Raw genomic sequence first — 6,193 nt, forward strand, 5'->3', positions numbered from 1 at the left:
ATATGACGACTTTGCATTCGTGGGTGCAGGCACGGGCCTGGCTTGCGGAAACGGTCGATCCCTGCATTTCCGCTCCGCCTGGCTGAGAGCCCGATTTTGCATCAGTCGGGTCTGGCCTAGTGAGACGTCCAGCCTACCAAACATGGAGAAACTTGCATGGCGGGTGCGACGCAGATTCAAGCCAAGGAACCAAACACGCCCTAAGGTTATAATGGCCGCAGGAATTAACTGGGAAGCCGGACGACCTAGAATATCGGCACGCTCGGATGGTAGTTTTTGCAACGCGTAACTCCATCGTGTCGCACGCAACTGCACCGTGGCGACGCGTGCATCACAACAACATGTTTTATCTCCTAATTAAAAATTTCAATTAAAAATCCATTTTCACCACTAAATCCGTCTCGACGAGATCTTCAAAACTAGACCCATGTTGATATGTTTCGATGAATTTTTCCCCAAAAGTTGCCATGACGTTTACACTGTAGCTGCCATAATGCTTAAACTAAAGTTGCCATGTGGCAATTTTAGTATTTTGATGATGGCAATTCTAGTACTTTGACCATGAAAATTATTTTTTGTATGAACCATGGTAATTTGAAGTGCATGTATCATGGCAACTTTAGTTTATGGTTCATGGCAAGTCTAGTTTCTTAATTCCCTATTTTATAATATGTCAAAATGTACTTTTAAATGTAGAAGAAAATAGCTAAAATATATCATGGCAACTTTAGTGTAAACACCATGGCAATTCATGTGCAATAGACATGGCAACTTTTAACCCAAAAAAAGTCGTCGAAACATATTGATATAAGATCAAGTTTCGAAGATCTCACTGCGAGGGATTTAATGGTGAAAAAGGATCTTCAATCAGATTTTTTATTTAAGAGATAAAACATTTTAAAAACTGGAAATCCAAAAAGATTTCCAATGCATGCATGCATACGGTGACATGGCGCAGTCTGTGTGTTGTAGGGCGTGTGGCGGGTTTCGCTCCCATCACACGTGTGGGCGTTAGCATTGTCCTTAAGAATATATCAAGGGTGTTTTTGAATATTTCTTGGTGGAAGAGCTAGGCATCACATGCACGTTCATCCTGTCCCTCCGGGCATGATCTAACGGTTTATCACCTGAGTGGGAAAAAAAGGTCCTGTGTCGACTTGTGTATCATCCTTCACTTATCAGTTATATATTATGTGCAGACATAAATCATGTGGTCACCTTCAATAGTTGAACTGTTGTATTCTCCTCAATAACCTCAACTCTGCCAAAGGAGCGAACACGATACTTATATACTCAGGTTGTGTTTGGTTGAGCTGTAGATTCTTGAAAGCCGTTGTGAAAAAGCAGTTGTGGAGAAGCAGTTGTGAAAAAGCAGTTGTGGAGAAGCTGGAGGCTGTTTGGTTCAAACGACTGTGAAACTGTAGATTTTGCTGAGAGGCCTGAGTGAATATGCTTATATGCAAATTGACCATAATGCAGTGATCCTACTATGAATATTGTTCATGCTATCAATATATATGATCCAACAAGCAATTACATGGCAATCTGCCGCAAGCAACCATTCAATGTACATCAAAATGCAACAAGTATTCATTAACAAACCAGTCATTATACAGCAACATACGACAATATGCAGTCCAGTTTACATCAATATACAACAACTTGACAAGCAATATGTACCAATATATCAAAAACCATCCACGGTTCATCAATTCACATGAATTGGGTCACTACCAACAAAGAAAAAAATCATCCACGGTTCAAGAATTTGACATGCATTATGCAGTCCATTTTACATCAATTCACATGAATTGGAGGCGGCACCGGCGGCAGAGCACACATCGATGGAGGGGCAGCGGCCCTTGCTGGTCCGATGGTCCATGCATGTACTTGAGGAAGGAGGAGGTCTGGTGGGCAGTAGAGGCGAAAGGAGGTAGCAGCGGGGCGGCGGACGCGGTAGGCGGCGCCAATGGCTGGGCGTGCGGCGGTGGAGGAACAGTGCCGACAGCGGCCCCGGATTCGCTCGAGTCGAGGGGATTGAGCATTTTTTTTCTTTTGCGAGGACAAGGCCTCCTCTCGTGGAGGAACATCACTGGGTGGGGATAGAACGAATCGTTTTTTGAATTGCTAGTGGCAAAGGTGGGTAAATACCACGCAACGTCAAGGGGACAGCTAAAAATGCATTGCTGAAGTTGGGGGCTCGCCTCCTTTGAAATTTATACTACGTGGAAGCTTAGTTTTTGCAACTTCTGCTTCTCATTTTCTCCCTTTGGTTAGCTTATTATGGCTTTTAAAAGCCAGTTGGATGCAAAAGTCCAACAATTCAGTTTTCCTTGACCAACCATCCCGGCTCAAGTCGATTCTTGAAAGCTATGTCCATGATGCAATTCATCTAGTGGATGACACCATAAATTTCAGAACGAAACAAACATGCAATTGTTGAATGACTAAAGCTGCAACTTTGCCGAACTCCAGAGTAATAGTATACAACATAAATATCATAGAGACTGAACAGATGCCAGAGCTGCAAGCCTGCAACTTCAGCAAACCACACAATAGACAACAGCCAAACATTGTCTAAATATAAACCATAATTATTGATAGCATGGATCCGGACAGCATGATCAGGAGCTAACTAAGAAAAAGTATAAACTTGACACCAAGCTACCACATGTTGGTTGCAGTTACACGACAGTCAATTTTGCATCAACTGTAGCAAACAATTGCAACGCTACACACCTTGTCCTCGTCTTTGTGAGAGTGAAGCCTCATTCTGCTTCCCTGTGCCATGAGAAAAAGGAAACCATCATAATCCAAGTACAGCGTGTTCAAGAGATAAGAAATAGTAACCATGCTGCCAAGGTCAGTAGTCCAAAGACACAAGTATTACTCTTAATATTACACCCATAGCTTACACTCAAACAATTTGTTTTGAAGGAGCACCAGGGTAAAATATACAGCAAAAGGCATGCGGCAAGATAGCAGGTTGTCGGAGAATATGGCGCCAACATGGGCGGCAGAGTCAGAGTAGGACGAGCGGGGCAGAGTCAATTGCTGTACGAAGCTGCAGCATGTACAGTTGTATAGATACATGAGGGAAAGGCTAGTAGTATCAGAATTGGAGTTGTAGTTGAGTTCAGATTGCTAGCAATCTAGTACTATTATATATATATATATGTGTGTGTGTGTGTGTGCGCGCTCGTGCTTTTTTTAGCAAAACTGTGTATATAGATGTCCCTACGTAATCAGAGGCAGGAAATAAGAAAGCTCTCTATCTCAGCGCTTTCCTGACTTCTAATTCCCTGAATCCTCAACTTTGCTGCCAAGACTTGCGCCAATCACGGCACCTACCAATCGCCACAGGACACAACCTCCGATGAACTACCCCTACAATCTCTCCAAAGTCAATCCAGGTTACAACATCTGGTATCAGAACCAGGAAGCGAAGTCAGAACTGCAAGAAGCTATATAACCAAGCAACTATAGGAGGGTTTCACGACCATCCATAATGAAATCTTGCCCATTGATGAGCGTGTAAATACCCCGGAGAAGCAATCATGCGTCAATGGCCTGTTGCCAAATTCCCCACCCCTTAGTAAGATGTCTAGTGCCTCTGCTATCCCAACAACTCTTCTAGGTTTCCACGCAGCAGTTACCTACATTGTTGAAGTGATTGCCGGTATTGCCACATCAGGCTGTAGGTGCATCAATGCCGACAAGGTCCTATGCATCGCTCCTGCATATGAAGGATTGGTATGATGAACATCATCACAACAACATATGAAGGATTGGTACGATGAACATCATCACAACATTTGAGTTCAAGGTAGGCAAGTGGGAATGGCTGCATTTACAACACCAACGACAACTACCTTGGCAATGCACACCCACTCAAGCTAACACCCCGATTCTATGGCCCCTTCAGATCGCTTAAGGGATCAGATATATTGCTTATAGGCTTTCGCTTCCGGAAGGGACACAAATCCATAGTATTCCATGTGGGCCTCAAGTGTTATGATGGTGAGCAACCAGTGACAACTTCGGTGCTCCCATGCATCAACCATGCTCTAGTAGTTACAACACCAGCATCTTTGAAGCTACACGCTTTGCCACGACAAGTGGCAAATTCTCGTGACTTGGCAAGTGCTCCCAACAAATGAACCCACTTGTGAGGATGTAATCCGAGCTTAGGGAGCAATTTTCAAGAATTCCAGCTAGAGGACGAGCTATTTCACAGGGAGGGTAATGTTGAGGACATGCACTGGGGTAAAAGATACAGCAGAAGGCATGCAATAAAACAGCAGGCTCTTGCAGCTACGACAAACAAGGCGCCAACACAGGCGGCAGTGGTAGGAGGCATGGGTCAGAATAAGAAAAGGATCCTGTAACAGGTATATTCTTATACAGGTAGGAGGAAGATAGGGGCGGAGCTGGGCCCCGGGCACCCAGGGCCTGGGATTTTCACCCAGCTTGATGTATATAGAATTTGTTTTGGGCCCGGGGTACAGCCAGTGAAAGGAGGCCCGAAGTGAGCGATCCAGGCAGCAGCGCATGCACGGACTACACACACGTACCAGCCATTAGCCCATGACCGCAAACCGGCTACATGAGTGCACGACCTAACTCGCCCGTCTCCAGCGATCGAGCCACCGCCTACCCGCCTCCCTGCTTGGTCCGTCGGTCGCCGTGGCGTCGTCGCCGTCCGGCATACACCGGCCACCGCCGTCCACTTCTCTAGGCAAGCCCCTGCTACCCTGGTCCCTCCCCGGCGGCCCAGCGCTGCCCCTGTGTGCGCCGTTCGTTGTGGCGCGCCGTCCCTTTCTTCTCTTGCCCTGCCTAACCTTGATAAATTTCTTTGATTCTTTGCAGTTTCTACTTGTACCGTGTTTTACAATTTAACATAGTAACCTCTGTGTATGAACTGCACTGAACTAAATTTAATTGAAAAAAATGTGTACTTAGTCATGGAGGAAGAAGCAAAGCCGATTGCAATCTCAGTATTGTATTGTGTGTTGTTGAACTCAAACTGACGTATTGTTGAACTCAAATTGGTGTATTTGAAATTCCATTTATGTTGTAGAAATGGAAGATGAAGAGATATTTTCTCACAGGTGCCCGCAACAAGGGTGTCTTGAAGTTGAATTCCAAGTATTGATGATGATGATATTCTATATCGTTTTCAATCATATAGGTCTCGCGAAGGGCTTTTATCACGTCAAAGTGGTAAGTATTTTGATTTGTTTCAATGATAATTGTTTCAATTGATGTTTATGATTTTTTATGAAATTATATATTTTAAAATGCCTTGAAGGTGTTGGTTCTTCTACAATCGATCAAGTTATGGGATGCACTGACGAACTATTCAATTGACTTGGTATCTTTTTTTGTATTCCCATATTACTATTTGTACTTCTGTCCCGGTTTTATCTATTTTCTTGGATTATTGAGAATCAAGTTTAAATTGTAGATTTATTGATAAAATAAACTTTATTCTGTATGCTTTCACATCAGGTTTTTTTCGAAATTGTATGAGTTAGTTTTAAGGCCAAAGTTTTTCCATGTTGCCGAGAAAAAAAATTAGGCCCGGGGTTTGCTTTATTCCTGGCTCCGCCACTAGAGGAAGAGGCTAATGTGTCAGAGTCGTGCCTCTATCCATATATATGTAAGGAAATATGCAACTTAGTATTATCAGGAGGCAAAAGCCATCACAAAAGCCATCATATATAAATGTACAAGGGAGACCACAAGCCAGAATGCAACCCCCCGCCGAACTCATGGTGGATCCACAACACTGAGTTTGGAGAGGTAAAATCCATGTTGTGCTCTAGTCTATACCTTTGTGAAGAAATCCGCTAGCTACAACTCGGAAGGCACATACTGAAGAGCAATAACATGGTCCTGCACACCATCGCGCACAAAGAAAGCATCAACACCAATATGCTTGGTAAGCTCATGCTTCACAGGGTCCCGTGCAATACTGATAGAACCTATAATATATGAAAAGGGTGTAGTAGGTGTAGTAACAGTAACACCAAAATCCTCAAGTAACCAGCGTAACCAAGTCATCCCTGCGGTGAGAAGAGCCATAGCTCGCAACTCAACCTCTGCACTCAAACAGGAAATTGCAATTTGTTTCTTCGTCTTCCAGGCAAATGAGAGAACCACCAAGAAAGACACAGTAGCAGAAAGTGAA

The 6,193-nt window shown here is 43.9% G+C and overlaps 1 long non-coding RNA gene across 1 annotated transcript in view; it reads right to left on the reverse strand.

Moving 5' to 3' along the window:
• Positions 1-2,436: 2,436 nt before the first annotated feature.
• The window catches only part of LOC119317006, a 9,023-nt gene continuing 5,266 nt past the window's right edge, over positions 2,437-6,193 (reverse strand). Inside the window, exons 2-3 of the long non-coding RNA XR_005153452.1 lie at positions 3,661-3,736; positions 2,437-2,781 (exon numbers count right to left, since the gene is read on the reverse strand). This is a non-coding gene — a long non-coding RNA (uncharacterized LOC119317006). The remainder of the gene's footprint in view (positions 2,782-3,660; positions 3,737-6,193) is intronic.

Source organism: Triticum dicoccoides, chromosome 6A (assembly GCF_002162155.2).
Source record: "Triticum dicoccoides isolate Atlit2015 ecotype Zavitan chromosome 6A, WEW_v2.0, whole genome shotgun sequence".
NCBI classification, from domain to species: Eukaryota; Viridiplantae; Streptophyta; class Magnoliopsida; order Poales; family Poaceae; genus Triticum; species Triticum dicoccoides.